Below are 19,027 nucleotides of genomic sequence, written 5' to 3'. Positions count from 1 at the left end.
GCTGCTGTAGTGCTGGTGTCATTTAGGCAGCACTGGCTAGGCAGGTACCTTTGCTCAACAAGGGAGTAAAGAAGAGCCAGCCCCCTGCTTACATGCAGGAAGGGACCTGGGGAGAGCAGTGTGGGAATGCAGAATCCCGTGTTGCCCTCATTCCTCAAAGGAATGCCACCTGGTCAAAGCCATTTATAAATGGACTCCCCCACAGGACTTGTTGTGTTGACTCAATCTAATTGGTCCTTAATGTGATTCCTAAATAATTGCGGGGTAGCTATAAGTTCTATAATTGTGTGGGTAGGTAAAAATTCCAACAGAGTTCATCTGCTTTCCACAGATGGAAAGGGGTATGTGGGGCAAAGGCAGTAAAGTGAAGAAAGAAGAAAATTCCCAACCCCCAAAGCTGCTGTGTACCTCAGATGTCCTTGTGGTTGGCCTTTCTCCAGCACAAGCTCAGGAAGCCCTAGCCCTGAGTGACCTGAAGGAGATACTACAGGATCAAACACCCGAAATGCCCAGTGTTGTTTCTCTATACGTTGGTTTAAAATTTGGCATGTACCTGAATGGTTTTAGGGGCACCAGAAAGAGAACAAGCTGGGAGATTACTGTAGCTGTTGTAGCTTTGTCAAGCTGTTTGTGATATTGATAAGGATGGGGACGTGGAGAGAATAATATAAAACCACACAGTGGATATGTAGTTCCAAAGACCTTGAACCATCCAGCAGTAAGGCCATAGGGTAGCCAACCTCTTAGCACCATTGTCCGAGAGCAGATGATACCTGACCCTGTGGGTTGAGAATTTCATAAGCTCTCTGAGATCCTTAGATGAAAGCAGCTACTGATGCACAAATTATTATCATTATATGAGACTTTATGTTCCGTAAATAAATACTGTAGCTTATTCTCTCTGACTCTTTTGCTTTAAACAAGTTCAGATTTGGCCTTGCTCATTGGCCAGCTTCCAGCCACGCTGCTTCCCCAGGATCACAGTTCCATGTGGAGGTGCTGAGGCCGAGTTGAAGGAGCACTGATGAAAATGTATGACCTGGGGCAATCCACTTCCCCTCACGGGGCCTTAGTTTTCTCATCCTTCTTCTCATTGCTGCCGGCCCTCTTCTAAGGCGCCTTCCAGCTCTGTAGATTTGTGATTTCATCAAAGATTAAACAAAAGAATTCAGCTTCAAATTATAAATGTTTATCAAGTGCCTTTTATGAGCTAGGCACTGTTGTAGGTACTTGAGATAAATCGCTGAACACGGCAGCTTATTCCAGTTGGGGGCAAGGAAATGAGACAATAAGCAGTAAACGTTAATGCGTAGTAAATTATATAGTTGTTGGAAGGTGCTATGCTCTGTCCAAGAACAAAATAGTCTGGTTAAGAGGGATGGAGAATGCAGGCAGGAGTGCAATTTTAAAAATGTAGCAAAGAGGAACTTTTCCATTATGAGAGTTGTTAGAAAGTCAAGTACATCATTAATCGGAAGCTGTAAACCTCTCCCTTGGAGATTTTAGGAAAAGAAAACTCTCCTTATTTTTTTAGATTCAGTGATATTCTTGTTTGGATGTAGCAGGATTAACCAGATGATCCTTTTGAAGGCTTTCTTTTTCAGTGATTAGTTGTTTGTGCAGGGACAGCTGCAGAATTTGTGTGTGTGTGTATGTGTGCATATGCACACACATACAGATAATGTGTTTACACACACACACACACACACACACACACACACACACACGTACTTTTGTTCAAGGAGTACACCAAGTCTGAGTTGGGAGGACCCAGCTGTTGGCATTTCTCCCAGCAAACTTTTAAAGGTCAATTGTTGGGCCATAATAATATAGCCCTCCCACCCTGCCATTTTACAAGGGAAGAACTGAAACACAGAAATGCTAATGACTCACCAGAATCAGAATGAATCGGGGATGGGTAATGGGACCTGGCTCCAGCCCTCTGACCATCAGTCACCAGCCTCCCAGTGCCTCCCTACATTCCTTTTACAATGAGGCAGGCGGTGGTTGTTTTTACTTCCCCTTCCCTGTTGATTATGAACCACTTCCACTTCCAAGTCTGGATAATTAAATAATAATAAAACTAATATAGTACTTACTCTAACCCTTATGCATCCAGAGCTACATGATCCCGCCTCAGGATGATGTTAGAGTGCAACAAATACAGTTCAGCAGTGACAATTTCAAACAGCAAATTCTTTACTTGTGTTTGTCAGTGCAATGGTGGGGATATAGCGTCTACAGCAATGCTTCAAATCCCTTGTTCTCCCACCAGATTTCCTCACGCCCTACGGCGCTGACCAACTTATTACTGACTTTTCCTAACCATGACCCACTTCCTTTTCCCCCTTCCTTCCTCATTCTGCATCATAAAATACCCCAAAAGAGGCCAGGATCAAGACTTTCCCAGAAGGGTAGTCAAGGGGAGGAACCAGGAAGGCAAAGCCAGGATTCACATTAGCGGCTGGCAGAGGAGAGCCTGAAAGCATGCAGGCTTTCTGTTCTCCTCACACCACTGTTTACTGCTGTGCTAGTCATTCTCCTATATTGCCTCATACAATTTTTTTTTAAGTTTATTTATTTAGAGAGAGTGCAAGCGTTGAGGGGTGGGGCGGGGAGCAGAGAGAGGGGGAGAGAGAGAATCCCAAGCAGGCTCCAAGCTGTCAGGGTGGAGCCTGATGCGGGGCTCAAACTCACGTACCTTGAGATCATGACCTGAGCCATGAAACCAAGAGCCAGACACTTAACCTTAACCGACTGAGCCACCCAGGCACCCCTACCTCATATAATTTAATCCTCACAGAAATCCTACGTGACAGGTATTGATATCTTCATTTTGCTGATGAAAAGCTGAAACCTGAGAAGTCGAATAACTTGCCCGGTATGCTATGTAGAGAATGCTAGGATTTGAGCCCAGTTCTGTCTGATTATAAAAATCGTGCTCTTTGTCTATATGGTGCTGCCTCTAATCTAAATCCCAGAGGCTTCATGTTATTTCAGTTGCAGATTTGTTTGGGTGCGAAGCACAATTATAAAACTAAGTCTTTGGTGTTTGTTTGAGGCAGTTAAATCTGTTTTCAGCAAAGATCTTGAAAGCGTAGTAGCTAAATGGAGAAGGGGATGTTCCCCCAAAGCCTTGTGGAGTGGAATCTTTGTCTTGCTTGGACACAGAATGGTCTGGGCCTCTTTGCTCACAGCCCAGAGCGATCCCAGTAAGTTGCCTGGACCCCTGGTCCTACGCATCAAAGGCCATAGTTTCCTGACTCAGCCTTTTAGCAGGTCTTACAACCTACAGAGTGCTAATGTTGGGCCTGGCAGTCTAAGGAAATGCCTGCAGTGCACAGAGATGGGGAGCTGGAAGGAGCTTTCAAAAATCCAGGAAATTGTAGGCAGTTCTTTTGTCACAAGTATAAAATAAAGATATTTTCCAACAAACACGCTGGTTACAAACACACTGGTTTAGCCTGTGAATTTGTGAACTTGATACAAATAAGAACCTTAGGGGTCAGGGTACCCAAGAATGCATTTTGTGGCCGCCTTATTTGGGCAGGCAGGGGAAAGGACCCTAAATGGAAGAAGAGACAGGAGACCAGAGAAACAAAATAGCTAAATGTAAACAAATACAAATACAAAATAATGAGAGCAGGTAAGGCAAAATAGAGGAGACAGAGTGAACTGGGAAAGGCACGCTAGAGCAAAACTGTGTATAAGCTGAAGACAAAGGACACTAGACAGAGAAATGTACTGTAGATGGAAAGACAAAGACATGGAGACATGGGCAAGAATGTCACCCAGTGTTAATAGGATGCTAAATGGAGGGGTGGTGGTGGTGGTGGTGGTGGTGAGGCTTTCCCCTAAGTTTCAGTCAAAAGTTAAGCCTAGTATACAGAGGGCTTTCACATGAGTTCTCTTTCCACATGCCTGCAGCTGTATTTGTCGGGTCAGGAGAAAATCATTTGAAAGTAGAGCGCTAATATTTATCATCTTCCAAATTGCCTCTTAATAAACTATGAGAACCAGAGCAAAGTGAGATGAGCTTAAAATAGATTCTATGGCAGTGACCCAGCCAATGATGTTATCACAGATGAGTCATTACCAAATAGATTCTTCACATCTTGCAATAGATGCTTTTCAATTTGCAAAAGTTTGCAATGAAGATTTTTTTCAAAGACCGTCTACTCATGTGAGAGGATCAACTGTTGATACCTTTCTTTTGTGGAGATGCTGTGCCTTTCTATTTTCCCAGTGAAAAATGCTTTTTGACTTCAGAATGTTCTGTATCCATAGTTGGTGACTCTATGTACTCCTTGCTTCCACTTCCTGAGGCAAAGCGATATGATGAACTGATTAAAAATAACATTCTAATGAAATTATTGGGTGTGTTGTTGTAATATAAGTCAGCTGCAAATGGGAAGTTCTTTCCTGAGGAAATTTGATAAACTGAAAGTCAACTTGAGTGTTTATATATTTTCTGGGAGAATTTTGGGTCCTTCCTAATGTTTTCCTTTCAGAAATTACCAGTTGATTTGTGCTTCCCACCCAAACACATATTTTACCACTGGTAATAGTTAGCTGAGGGCTGTTATGTTAGCATGATACAAGAATTTGGATTAAACGTTTACCAGTAGAGTATGTGAGTGTATAGACTCTTAAAGGAAAGCAAGGTGAACACTTTTTTGTTCAAATATTGAATGTTTAAAAAATGAGAGGATGGTTTTTATGTATCAGGTCTTTGCTCTGAGCCTGGCAACATGTGAAATGCTCTCATTCTTTAAAAAAAAAAAAAAAAGAGAGACTAAGAACAGAATTTTTACTTGACGTTTTCTCTTCAATGCCAATCTTGAAAGGGTCAAATGCTGGAGGTGGCCTACAAGTATTTTTTGGTACCGGTTTGGCAACACGGAAGAGACGGGACAGCTTGCTCCCAGTTCACTTTATTCCTGCGTGTTTCCTGTCCTGTGGCATTTGATTTACAGCTGCTGTTCACCCCCATCTTCACACCCCATCTTTACCCCGCTGCAGTCTTATTTCCACTACTGCTGTGCCATCAAAACAGCCATATTCCAAGTTAGAGACTCCTCCTCCTTTGTAGCTTGTCCTTTCTGGCGTCCTTGTCCTCCTTCACTTCTGTTATGCAGTCTCATGATTTGGTCGACCAGCCCTCTCTCTCAACACTGTCCTCCAGTGGCTTCTATGACTCTACCCTTTTCTGGATTTCCTTCTATGGGTAGCTCATCTCAGCTTGCTTTGCTGGCTGCTCCTGTGCTATCTGCTTTAATCATTTATTTCCTTAGCTGTCAAGTATTACAGGAATGTATAGATTGCTTTTGAAAATTCATGTGTAAAGTAAAAAGTATGTAAATAGTCTTTTTTTTTTCTTTTTTCTTTTTTACCATGTTCCTTTCTACTCATCCCAGAGATAACCATGATTAACCTCTGGATGGGTCATTTTCCTTACCCTTTCCTTGTAATCTGGTTTGTTTGTTGTTGTTCAACATAAATAGGATTATCTTATACATACTGCTTTTTGATTTGGAGATGACCCCAGTCAGTATAAATAGATCTCTATCATACCCTTTTTATGATTTGCCAAATTTTAATTATGGGTGTTTCCAAGCAAAGCCTACTGAATAATTATAGTAGTTAACATGTGGTTGTCTTTATGATTGTGTATCTGTTTTCCCTAAGACTTTGAGATTGGAGAGACAGTGTCTTTTCATATTCCCTTGTCTATCAAAGCACCTGTTGATAAATACTCAGTGAGTGAATGAACGTTGGTATTTTTTGCCTATTCAGTTAGATCATTCTAATTTATATTATATATACTAGTATAGTTTAAGTTCAAATTAAAATATCTTAAGCTCTGTGATAAAAATATTAGTGTATTATAAGGTACAGTTAATCTATTTCTCAGGTCATTTCCTAACAGTAGTATTATTAATTTTGCTTTCCTCACTAAAATCACCCTACTGTGCAAAAGAGAATTCTGTACACCACTTGTTATATTTGGAAGAAGTATTGATAACTGGTTGTGTTTGTTTTGTGTATTTTAAGTATGTATATTGGCGTCTTTACAAGGCAGATAGTATTTTGTGCGCAATTCATTCTTCATAAAAGAATCATTTATCTTTAAAGAGAACATAAATACATAATGGTTGTATAAACAGAATTGACTTAATACAACATCTCTTCAGTAGGAAAATAGTTGAGGTTTATGAAGTGAGCCTTGTCAGATACAATTTGAGCTCTTTTGCTGATGGTGTTCATTCAGTATCATGCTGCTGTTAATAGCCCTGATTTAAGGAGAAACCAATGAAAACATCTATCATCTGATCACCATGGGATGTCATCCAAGCTTGTGTCATGGTCACATAATGTTCGTGGGTTTGTGGGGTGAAGAAAATAACACTTGGGTGTTTGGAATTTATTCTGAAGCTGTTTTTGTCAGTGGTAGATGAATTTCTTGCTCCTGAGTTGAAATGAGGCTTTTAAATACTCTCAGTAACTCTCTCATCACTGGACCCACTGGAGGAGACACCAAGGGTGAGTGTATAGGAATACTACTCTGATATTTGTATATTTTAAAAAGTGAGGGAGGTGGGACTAATCTGTCATCAGTAGTGAGCTGTTGGTCACTAACGTCCATATTAAGACATGAACCCTACTTGTGCTAATTTGGGAAGTAAGCAAACACAAATTAGAAAATAAAGAGGCAGGGAAATGGAAACTACATAAAGATCTCTGCAATGCACGTGTCTGTTAAACTAATTAAAATTCTGCCCAAGGGGTTACTGGAATGGCTAAAACTCCATTTAATCTGGGTCAAGGTCTTGGGGAAGGTGGTTCAAGTGCTGCATTTTTAAAGAAAGATTTTTAGACGAAAGGATATATTCGATTTCCAGGGACTGTCATAAAACAGCAATCACGATCCAGTTGGAGATTTAAAGTGAGTCCAGATTATAGAAGGATTTAAATACTGGAATAAGAGTTTGAACAAGAGTTTCTGTTCAACAGGGAACAGAAATGAAATAAAATGATTATGCCCATACTGATATCTTGTATTTGTAAATCATCCTATGGCTTGTAGACTCCTTTTAGGAATGTTATTTTATTAAATCTGTATTAAATCTTGATGAATTGCAAGCCTTTTAGAAGGTTGAATCTCTAGGGTTGGTGGTGGCAGGCTGCCTGAATGTAGGGGATGAGATCAGGGAAACGAGACAACACTGAGAGGATGTCTGCCTCTGACCAAAGCGAGCAAATGGAGCTTGTTTGGGAGAGAAGATGATCAAGCATAGCTAACACTGGTGGGGAGAGCCACTGACAGTGTTAAACTCTTGAGAACAGGGAAGGTTAACTTGCTGCTGAACTTTACAAGAAAGATTTTTATAGCCTGGTGACCTTGAGAGCCAGAATCCTGGGAGTGGGGCTAGGGAAGAATATAGGCACAGAGGGAGCTGATGGACTAAGGGTAAAAACAGGAGAAAGAAGTAACTGGAAGGGAAAAGTGAGTGTCAAATGATACTTGTAAATCAGGGAGCTGTCACAATGCTACAATCTAAAGAAACAGCAGCATGACAGCATGAAATCATGTTTTGTATTGTTTATTTGCAGTTTGTTGAGTTTTATATCCCTCAGCAAGTAGCTGTGGTTCAGATGCTGACAGCTCTGGGTAGACGAGGCCCATGACAGCAGCATCAGAGAAAACTAGTCAGCGGCAACAGCCAGGTGAAGGATCAAGTACCTGTCACCATGATGGAGCCTGGTTCCCAAGGTAGGCCATGGTCTGGGCTCCTTTCTCAGGAGACTCCAGGCATTGAACAGCACAGGCTCCCCAGGCTGTCCATGCACCTTGCAAATGAGTGGTTCTGGCATCCAACAGGCATGATTACAAACTATCACCGCCGCTGAACGTGTACTCAGAGCTCATGCCATTAGGCTTTGTCTTCATATACAGTGGTGCCTTTTTAAAAAAGCGGATTTGGGCGCCTGGGTGGCGCAGTCGGTTAAGCGTCCGACTTCAGCCAGGTCACGATCTCGCGGTCCGTGAGTTCGAGCCCCGCGTCAGGCTCTGGGCTGATGGCTCGGAGCCTGGAGCCTGTTTCCGGTTCTGTGTCTCCCTCTCTCTCTGCCCCTCCCCCGTTCATGCTATGTCTCTCTCTGTCCCAAAAATAAATAAAAAACGTTGAAAAAAAAATTAAAAAAAAAAAAAAAAGCGGATTTGCAATAATTAAATCCATGGTCCACTTGATCAGATCATGCCAGTCACCCTCACGCGTGAGGTTTCGAATGCTTTTCATGTTGAGTGTCTGCTGTTGCTGTGCCCAGCAGCCACCTGGATTGAGAGTGTACCCAGGAACTGCAAGGAGGAAGCAGTAGATGTATGTCACCTTCCAGCGTTCTGTCTCTGTTCTCTCCACCCTCCATCTTGCTCTTACTCTGGGCATGGTTATTTGGGAGGAGATACTACAAGACCAAAATATGTAGCTTATTCTAGACTTGATGAACCCGTGCATTGGCATGGCATGTTTCATCAGCAGATTTCTGTACTTTCAGATAAATGGCATCCAGAGGAGGCAGCTTATCAGTCATCAGCTCATGTGCTCTGTCTGCCATTCTCACAGTTGGCTGGTTCTTCAGGGCACATGTGCGTAGATGCAGTGTTTGTTGGCCCTGACTCCTGCTTTCAGAGGCTGGCCAGAATTGCAGCCGGGCACTGTTGTAACCAGACAGTGCCCCAATGGAGGAATCACGTTGCTCTTGTTTGAATCCAAAGAGAGACACTTTGTCATTTGTTTATCAGGAATGCTTGTATTTTCTCTTGGACTGAAAAAAAAAAAATTACCAGAAGCCATTAGTTATTAATACAAACTGCCCACTTTTAAACTCAATCCAGCATTCAAGAAAAGCAGTGTTTCTTTGCCAAATAACTTGGAGGTCTTTGTATGTAGAGCTGACAGATGGAGTCCATTGATGGTGAATACATTTGGATGCACACAGAGCCCCAGAGAGCACCCTTGGGCTATGAGGACAGCCAGAAAGTTAACAAGGGTAGGTTCAGAAGGGTTGTGGACAGAGTAAGTCAAAATAGTGAAATATCGTGCATTGAGATTTTCTCTTCAGTGTAATGGTTACCAGGACATCCACTGCAACTGTTTTTTTTTTTTTTTTTTTTTTTTTTTTTTTTTTTTTTATTTATTTTTGGACAGAGAGAGACAGAGCATGAACGGGGGAGGGGCAGAGAGAGAGGGAGACACAGAATCGGAAACAGGCTCCAGGCTCCGAGCCATCAGCCCAGAGCCTGACGCGGGGCTCGAACTCACGGACCGCGAGATCGTGACCTGGCTGAAGTCGGACGCTTAACCGACTGCGCCACCCAGGCGCCCCACTGCAACTGTTTTAAAACAGATGCGCCTTGTGTTCATTCTGCTTCAGGCATGTTTCAGCAGTAAGTTGCAGAAAAGAACTTCTAGCACAGCAATATTCGAGAAATCAAGGGAAAAGTAATTGTCTTAAATTATATCCTCTGAACGTTATCTGTTAGTAGCGTTATCCTCCTCCATAGCTTGAGTGGTTGGGATAAAAATTCAAAGAATAGAGCTGTCCTCAACCACATAGGAAATATGTACATATTTATTATTATTATTAAAAGATTTATTTAAAAGAAATCCAAATGATACAGAAAGGTATAAAGAAAAAAATGAAACATTCACAAATCCTACCGATAGTGTCATTACGGACATACATGCACAGGCGGGCATACATATGCTTTTATCTAAATGGGATATTACTGTATAGGCTAGTCTGTAATCTGTTTTGGTCACTTAACAAAATGCTGTGGACTCCTTTCTATGTTGAATGTAGCTTGACATCATAAAATTCGCTTGTATAGTTGTATCCTACTAATTTATTCATTCACAGATAATTTATTTTTACGCCTCCATGCAGCAGACACTGCTAAATTCTGGGGATAAGCAGCAAACTCCCCTGTCAAAGAGTATTTAGATTATTACTGGTTTTTCTGTTATAAGCAGTACTGCATTGAACAGCCATTACTGCAACATACACCTTTGCTTACTTAACTTTTCTCCTTAGAGTAAGTCCCTACAAGGAGCATTGGCTGTCAGTGGGTTCCCACATTTTGAAGTTTGATCCGTATTTATTGCCTAAACATTCTCTACTAAAGGTTTACAATGGTGTGAGTTTTTCAATACTCTTAATGATAATACTTCTCATTGGTTATTATCTTTGTCAGTATTATAGGTGAAAAATGATGCTCCACTGTTTTACCTTCTATTTCTTTGATTTCTAGTATGCTTGGGATTGGAGTTTTAGCCACCAAGAAATCATGGGCTCCATAAGATGGTCTATGGAGTTCTATGTTCTGAGTCCTAACTTTATGACTCCTAAAAAGGGAAGTCCCTTCTTTTTTTACTTTCTTCAGGGTCAGGTTAGAATCAGTGAAGAGGTTGTCTATTTTAGATAATAGAATCCTCACTGAAAGGATATTGGATAATATAACTGATCAAAACCCAGTTCATTGGTTTTAGATCATATAAGATTTCGTTAATTTCCTTGTATTTTCAAATCGATGCCATACTTTTAAATAGCAACAAAAAAAAAATCACAGAGGCTAAATTTAAGGAGTACCTAATAAAAATCTTAAACATAAATGCCTGGAAGTGTATTGTCTCCATTTCACCCTTCACTTGGCTATGTAACACTTAAATTTACTTTTAAGTTTGTTTGTTTGTTTGTTTGTTTGTTTGTTTTCTGGCCACAAATGAAATTCAGTTGTAACAGAATGATGAGACAGGCATGTCTGAATTCCAGTCCACACCCCTCCAGTGTTGGTTGCCTGGGTTTCCACTTTCACATCTGCAGAGATAATAGTAATACCTCTTGAAGATGTGAGGACTCTGTGAGATAACAGAAAGCATCTTGGATACTGCCTGGCCTCTAAAAGTACTCAATGAATATTACATTTATTACTGTAGGAAATGTTTGCAAAAGTTAGAAACACTCAGAAAAGGATCTTATTCCTTTACTGAAATTCCACCAGTCAGAGATGACCAGTGTTTCTGGTTTGGGGGTGTATTTAATTCCAGTATTTTTTTTTTCTCTAGATACCTGTTTTACAAAAGTGGGACCGTACTAAAATTGTACAGGATTTTGAATTTCAGCAAATGTGTGTACTTAATTTTTCAACAATGGGAGGGGGTGGTTAGCAAGATTGATTTTTTTCTTTCTTTCTTGTGCTTTAATTGGGAATTTTTGTGTGTTGCTATTTATTTGTAATAGATTTTTTATTAGAGTGAAGATTAAGTGTAATTGAAAGACATTTTGAACAATTAAAACTATAAACATTGCAATTCCTCCTAATTCATCATTCAGATTTGTTTCTTGTTTTACAATCAAAAATAATGTGGCAGTTTTCTCTGTTATTTCTGAAGATGTTTAAACAGTTTACAGACTGTAGGAGGCCAAAGCTGTAGCCTGTCTACACTGCTTCCGCTCCCATGAGAACAGTGAAGCAATCTTGCACTGACCAAATGTGGACTGAATCTTTCTCAGCTCTCTGTGTCTCATCCCATGTGACTGAGCTGGATTTCACGAGATAGTTGTTTTACTACAGTGTCAAAATTAAATTTTTGTTACCACATATTTTTAAGGTCTTCACATTCCTTTGAAGCCAGTTCTTCAAAGAAGCCTCGTTGTGAATCTTTTTTAAAACACACACACACACACACACACACACACACACACACACACACAGATGCAAAACTGTGAACTCACCAGTTTATCTGCCTTGCATGTTGAGATTATCCAGGAATTACATTTCATAAATTTTCTGTATGTAGGGAACTCAAATACTCTGTACTCATGCTTCTGTGGTCTGCAGTCAAGTCCTGGCTTCAATTTCTGCCCCGTAGGATTTCCATGTGAATTCATTTTAGGTGAAAAATCATCTTAATTTTACTGCTAGTAAATTAAGTAAAAATGCTAGTACAAGTATGGGATTGTTTCAAAGGCTTAAACCAAATAGATGTTTTAAAAATATTTTATTTAGGATTACTCCTTGAAATATTCTTGCCACTGTGTGAAATTCATAACTGAGGTATATGTTTTCTTAATTCTACACATAGTATACATTTTATGTACTGTGTGTATACAAATTTTTGCATAAACCTTTTTCTATCTCCAGTTCCTAATTATTTCCAACCTTTCGGCAGAAGAGAAGATCAAAATTTACCTGTGTTAAATTCACAGCTCTAGTAATATCTTTATCCTTCCAGGAAATTCCAAAAGCTTGCAGAAAAGATCTTTTCATGCTTCAGGCTTTACTTTGTTCTGGTTTTGGTGAGAATCTGGGACCTTGTCAGTGTAATGCAGCTTTTTCATTCTCCGCATTTTTGTCTTGAGAATCAAAACTTAGCTTATAGGGGCACCTGGGTGGCTCAGTCGGTTGAGCGTCTGACTTCGGCTCAGGTCATGATCTCACAGTCTGTGAGTTTGAGCCCTGCATCGGGCTTTGTGCTGACAGCTCAGAGCCTGGAGCCTGCTTTGGATTCTGTGTGTGTGTGTCTCTCTCTCTGCTCCTCCCCTGCTCATGCTTTGTCTCTCTCTGTCTCGAAAATAAATAAAACATTAAAAAAATTAAAAAAAAAAACAACTTAGTTTATAAATCCAAAGCCACTTCTAAAACTAACCCAGTGGAACTGAGGGTTGATGGGTGGGAGGGAGGGGAGGGGAGGGTGGATGATGGGTATTGAGGAGGGCACCTTTTGGGATGAGCACTGGGTGTTGTATGGAAACCAATTTGACAATAAACTTCATATATTGAAAAAATAAAAAAACTAACCCAGCGGTTAGGATTTGTTTTCTCCCCGCCATTCTGACCTGTTTGTAAAGTTTTTTAATAAGACCGGTGTTGAAATACATCGTTAGCATGGGATTTCCCCTTTAGTTTTAAAACTCATCCAGAGCAAACATTGTGCTTTCTCTTTACAGAATTACTTTACATCAGAATGTCCCAACTCCCATGTTGGGACATGATGAGAAATTAAGGTTCTCTTGTGCTGCTACCAGAATATCCTGTACTCTCTCCTCCAGCTCAAGTCTTGCTGGGACAGAACTAGAAGGAAGATCCATCTCCCTTGATTTCCTTGGCCCCTCTGTGCTGTCTGCCCAGCAAGGGCGACACAGCTGCTGTTGGGAACACAGAAGTAGCAGGCTCTCCCCATCCTCAACCCGCTTTCCAGTTTCAGTAACACCTCTCTGATGACCCTCTGGTTTCCATGCCAATTCTGTTTCCACACAACGAAGATCTGTGTATTAGCTAATATTCATGGAGTCCTTACAGTATGCTAACCTGTTTCACTTGACAATTCTTAGAAATCCTCTCAGATAGGTGTTATTATTATGTCCATTTTATAGATGACAAAACCAAGGCCTAGAGAGGTAAAGTAGCTGGTCTAATACCACGGCTGATACACTGTGGTCTGGGACTTTGCCTGAGTGCAGAGTGCTAGCTCTAACCTCTATACTCATTACCTCTTCCTTCCTCCAAGCAAATTCTGATAGAGTCAAAGTTCAGCTCCATAAAAAGTTTTGAGCAATCCTGGGAATTTGTTTTATCAGGATTTGACCTACATTATCTCTGGGGGTTCTGTCAAGATGAGATATAGTTTGTAAATGAGGCTAATGCAGTATGATTATTCTCACAGGGGTGCATTTCATGAACCAGGGTGTTTGTTCATGCTGTATTAGACAGTTTTCCATAAAGCTGGTTCTCTGGGAGCGTATGTACTATCTGCCTAAAATTGCTGCTGTATTAGGCCTGGGGAATAGGCCATCCAGGTTAAGTGAGGGTGTTCTTTGAACTCTTTGAAATCACTAAACTTTAGATCATCACAAATACAGAGGTGGGAAAATACACCACTGTTAAATTCTGTAAACTGTTTAGTTTTGAAAACACAAATCCAACCGTTTTGGAAATTATTTGCAACACACTAAGTCTGTGATTTTAGAACATGATTGTAGATGTCTTACATCTGATTGAAATTATTCCATGGTTTAGAATATAGTGAATGGTCAGTAAGTAATTGTTTCCTGAGTGAATTAGTTGCATTATTTATATAATTTTGAAGAAGTAAAAATAATGAGCGATAAGCAATCTCCGTGTGTATCTGAGGAGTGATCATGTATGATGTATATACTTGGTATTTTATAGAGGGCATGACCCATCTCCATAAAAACATGTTGTATGTGCATAATATCTTTTATCTGAAGATCCAATTAATTCTCAGAATACACTCTGAGGAAGACGGGTGACACACTCTTCTTTTATAGATGAAGAATTTGCAGTTAAGACTGGTTAAGTGTGACTAACGACTGATTAACTCCAGTTGTAGGATCCTTGTCTCCAGCCTCATTCTGCGCCCGCGACCTACTATTTGACCTTTCAGGGCTGTGTGGCAGCCTACTGTCCAGCACTGCCCCCCGCCCATTAAAAAGGGGGAGCATTTTTAATTTAATGACCCACTTTAAAGGAAATGTAATAATTTAGCTGTGTAAGCGCATTTGGTTTCTAAGTATACAACTAAAGAATTTCTAGACATTTGGCCCCAAACACTTTTTTCTCTTCACACAGTTCCACAAAGTGCACACTAAGCAGATGGTGCAGACAAGCACATGGTTTATTTACAGCCAGTACAGTAGACGGAGGCATATGTGCTAAGGCCTCTTACACCCGCTCCGTGGGAGCCATTAACACATCCGTTTAGATGCAGGAGTCTCGGGGTTTTGCTCTGGGCACTTCCGTTCGCTCGCTCCCCCCAAGCATCACCATCTGCCCTGCCCCCTCTCGGAGGCCCTGGCACCTGCCCCTCCTGCCCAGGCAGTCACAGGCTGGTTCTTCACGACGCGCTTCGTCCGGTTAGACGTGGCGCTGATAGCAGCCGTGCTGCTCTTCGCTCAAACCTGTGTGTCACTCGAGGCCTGTCCGACTTCCACTCAAGCCTGCTCTTGGGCCAAGTTCAGTGCCACGCAGTTCCACGGACATCCTTGAGCACTTTGCACTCGCCAGGCGGGCGCTTGGGGTGCAGAGGGTCCTCAGACATATTCCCTGAGAGCTGGCACATATGTTTCTTCTTTGTATTCTAATTTCAAAGCTGCCGCTTTCCTCATCACCTGTGATGCCTGGAGAGCCAGCAGCTGTTGGCCTGCAAGACTTCACGCATCAGATAAACCAAACAGTAGCCCCTGCTTTCTGCACCTCTCACCGAGGAATTTTGTGCATGCTTTTCTTCCTTCTCAAATGTTCTCCCTAGGTGAATAATTATGAATTGTATTTAAAGAGCTGTGATGAAGAAAGAAAGGAAAAGAAAGAAAGAAAGAGAAAGAAGGAAAAAAAAAAAAAAAGCCTTTTGACCAGAATGATCTGTTAGCTTAGCAACCAACCCACAGCGAACTAGTAACAGTTTCTCCATTTTCTAGTTCCTCCTGGCAGAGCAATCGGATTGGCTTGACTTATCTTTTTAAGCCAAGCCATACACCCTGTAGGTTCCTAGCTGGTACATGTGGGTGGGCTTCCTTCAGTTGAATGGCAAGAGGTGGATTTTGCCAGTTCCTTTTTACTGTTGCAAAATTATGTCATCACTGAGTGGAGTATTTATAAGCTGGCCTTGAGTGTGCATAAAGCATCAGTATCAAACTTTTTTTTTTTTTTTACTTGGTAGAAATTTGTGGAAAGAAGTGTGTTTGTGTTGTCTGATTGAGACGATCATTGGTGTCTTGCCACAATGTTTGAAAATTACTATATGGGGGAGTTATAGCAAAGCAGCAGTTGTGACTGATTTTAAGTAGAACTCACATGTTATACCACATTTATGTCTGGCATTTGGCATTTGGTTTATGGACTTTATCTTCTTGTCTGAAAACTTCATGTGTAGCCACTGGTGTGTACTATTAGGGAACACCAGTCCAGTAATCACTTGGGATTTACTGAGGCATTTATGAGTCTTCCTTAAGACCAGCTTATGTAAATGTCATCAGAAAGGTTTCTTCCTTTGAGGGCATCAGATTCTCAGTTGATGAGTCTTACTCGCATCCCTTTAGTATTTGCGACGGGAGATCCTTTTCTTAAAAAAAAATTTGTTTTTAATGTCTATTTATTTTTGACAGAAAGAGAGAGAGCACAAGTGGGGGAGGGGCAGAGAGAGAGGGAGACACAGAATCCGAAGCAGGCTCCAGAATCCGAGCTGTCAGCACAGAGCCCGATGCGGGGCTCGAACCCACAGACCACCAGATCATGACCTGAGCCGAAGTCGGACGCTCAACCGACTGAGCCACCCAGGTGCCCCGAGGAGCTCCTTTTGTTCTATGATATTCAGGAATTTCACTTGTACACTTCTGTCCAATCATATGTTGCTGGCCTAGCTATGGTCACATGGTTCACTGCCGAGCTATTGGCAGGACGGATTCCCAGAAAACAGGACAAGAATGGGGCAGACACCCAAAAACATGTATGGTACAGATACGATTTGAGAGCCCTCATACCGAAAACTGTATTTGCCCTTTGTCCTCAAGTCTCTTTGTGAAACTGGATTCTTTTAGAATAAGGAGCACAGTAGCATCTTTACCCATACTGTCCAGTATGGGTAGTAATAAGTAGTAATAAGGTACTAAGTATTATGGCATGTTTTAAACCATTTTGTCTGAATCTAAATTTTAGGATTTAAGTAAAATTGAAGTCTATTTATTTCCTGTAATTCTAGCAACGGAGTAATTAAAAACATTTTACAAATGAAATCATACAGCATGAAACAGCATCCCTTTGTCTTACGTGGCTAAAACTAAGATCCCAGAATTAACAAGTACCGACTACTTACTTGCACATCCAGCGAGGGCAGAAGGACGAGGACTTCATGTCTGCAACACACATCAGCTGGTGCTGGGCAAGGTCTGCTCGCTGTGCCAAATAATGCCAATTATTCTTTGGTAAACACACTTTTATTCACTGAGGAACAGTTGTTTGCCAACGTATCATACAATTATATAGTGAATGGAGAACAATAGATGCTTTGTAGAAATATTTTTAAAACAAGTAAACAGCAGACAGTGCCTAGGGAAAGGGCCCCAGCTCCAGAGTGTCTGCTGATACGTGGTATTTAGCAAAGTGCAAGTGCAAATAGGGGCTTGGTGAGCACACACAGTACACACAAGTAGGGGTGCGTGCACCTTACCCCCCGGCTTCCTCATGCTCGTGCCAGTGAGAAGAAAAAAGTCACCATGCAGTGATTGATTTAATGTTTCCTGAGATCTTGACCTGAAAGGAATATGAACATAAATGTAAATTTTTCAAGAGGTCAGAATCTGGGCTTCGGGCTGACTTGAAACAAAACAGGGCGGAGGTAAAATGCCTTAAGAGCTTTACAGTTCACGTAGGAAGGGACGATGGCCACGTCTTCCCTGAGCAGCACCACACAGAGTGTGCAGTATTTTCACCAAACATCAAAAAGACTCACGTACCATGACAAATTGCTTTTGTAATTTACTCTGCCTGGACGGCCCTGGAGTCCTGTCAGGGAGTCTTAGGTGAATGAGAAGGTTTTTCTCCTCGCATTGCAAGGGGCGTGCCCCAGGCCCTCCTGTCAGACCTGATGAGAGCAGCGTTCAGCTCTCGTCCTCTCCCTTGGTAATTTATTATGCCATATTTTCATCCTCCAGTAGTATACTGTGTAAACGTTTAACGTTTAGCACAGGCATCTCTGTTCAGAACAAGGTAGGATTCAGATTACAAAGCAATTTTACGAAATTTTTATGGCTCTCTCTGAGCTGCAGCCCTCTGACCAGAACTACTGCCTTCAGTGAAAGAATTGTTTGTTTACAAGGCAATAAAATTAATCGTTATTGCTATTTGATGGCTGTTAGAACTAAAACCTAGGTCTCTCTGAGTCATGAGGCATACTTAGCACTAGATCAGTGCTTCCCAGTGTCTAGTCATTTGTATACCACCTGTATTACCTCCTCTATGTCGGTGTAGCACCTGCATTGTTTATATAACATCCCTTAAATTAATTTTTTATACTAAACCAGCCTTATTTTAAAAGGAAATTTTGTGGGGCGCCTGGGTGGCTCGGTCGGTTAAGCGGCCGACTTCGGCTCAGGTCGCGATCTCGCGGTCCGTGAGTTCGAGCCCCGCGTTGGGCTTTGTGCTGACAATTCGGAGCCTGGAGCCTGCTTCCGATTCTGTGTCTCCCTCTCTCTCTGCCCCTCCCCTGTTCATGCTCTGTCTCTCTCTGTCTCAAAAATAAATAAACGTTAAAAAAAAAAAAAAAGGAAACTTTGTGACCTCCAGTAGAAAAGCACTATCATTTGATATGAATAAATGGTCACCATTAAGATAAATAAATGAAAATAAGAGTGCTGCCACAATCTCATACATGCCCTTTCCCGTAGAAGACTAGGGCCTAAGGCCATACCTTAGTGGGAAAGAGGGGCCTTGGCAGGTGTGACATTGAGAGCCGTGTAGACGTGCAGCATCCAGCTGAGACTTGGATGTTGGAGAAGATTTGTAAAGCATTGAAAAAGGAATAAGGTTTTCAGTTTGTAAGTCTGTGATGTGCCTCTGAAGTCACCTGGGGTGTCCCGTGGTGGCAGACACCTCTGCACCGGGCCGCTAACCCAGAGAACCCCCGAGACTGTTCCTTCACTGCTGCCAGTGAGCCGGGCAAATGCGGGCACAGTGAGACTTACAAGTTGTTTATTGCGCACCCAGTGAAGGTGAGCATAGAGAATGGTGATCAGACATGATGCCTCCTGAGAGCTTGTTAAGTTCAGTGGAACCAACATTAGTTGGGGAGAAGTTGAAGGATGGGATAAATCGTCTTTCAGCCTATTTGTTTCAGGCCCCCCAACCTCACATTCTGTGTTCAGTTGCCTGCTTACTTGCAGGTAAAACCTAGTTGGAAAATCATATATATTAAAAGGGGGGAAAAAAAGAGTCACTTTTGTTATAGGCTAT

The 19,027-nt window shown here is 41.6% G+C and overlaps 1 protein-coding gene across 6 annotated transcripts in view; it reads left to right on the top strand.

Moving 5' to 3' along the window:
• Positions 1-19,027, top strand: part of FYN (FYN proto-oncogene, Src family tyrosine kinase) — a 217,716-nt gene that overhangs the window by 51,882 nt on the left and 146,807 nt on the right. Inside the window, exon 1 of one of the 6 annotated variants that reach the window (XM_058734996.1) lies at positions 6,422-6,543. The exons of the other annotated variants lie outside the window; for them this stretch is intronic. The gene's annotated coding sequence lies outside the window, so the exon portion shown is untranslated. Of the gene's footprint in view, positions 1-6,421; positions 6,544-19,027 lie in introns of those variants that run through there. 6 annotated transcript variants of the gene reach the window in all.

This window comes from Neofelis nebulosa, chromosome 6 (genome assembly GCF_028018385.1).
Source record: "Neofelis nebulosa isolate mNeoNeb1 chromosome 6, mNeoNeb1.pri, whole genome shotgun sequence".
NCBI lineage: Eukaryota > Metazoa > Chordata > Mammalia > Carnivora > Felidae > Neofelis > Neofelis nebulosa.
The sequence above is the reverse complement of the archived record's forward strand: the minus strand, read 5'-3'. Positions and strand labels throughout refer to the sequence as shown.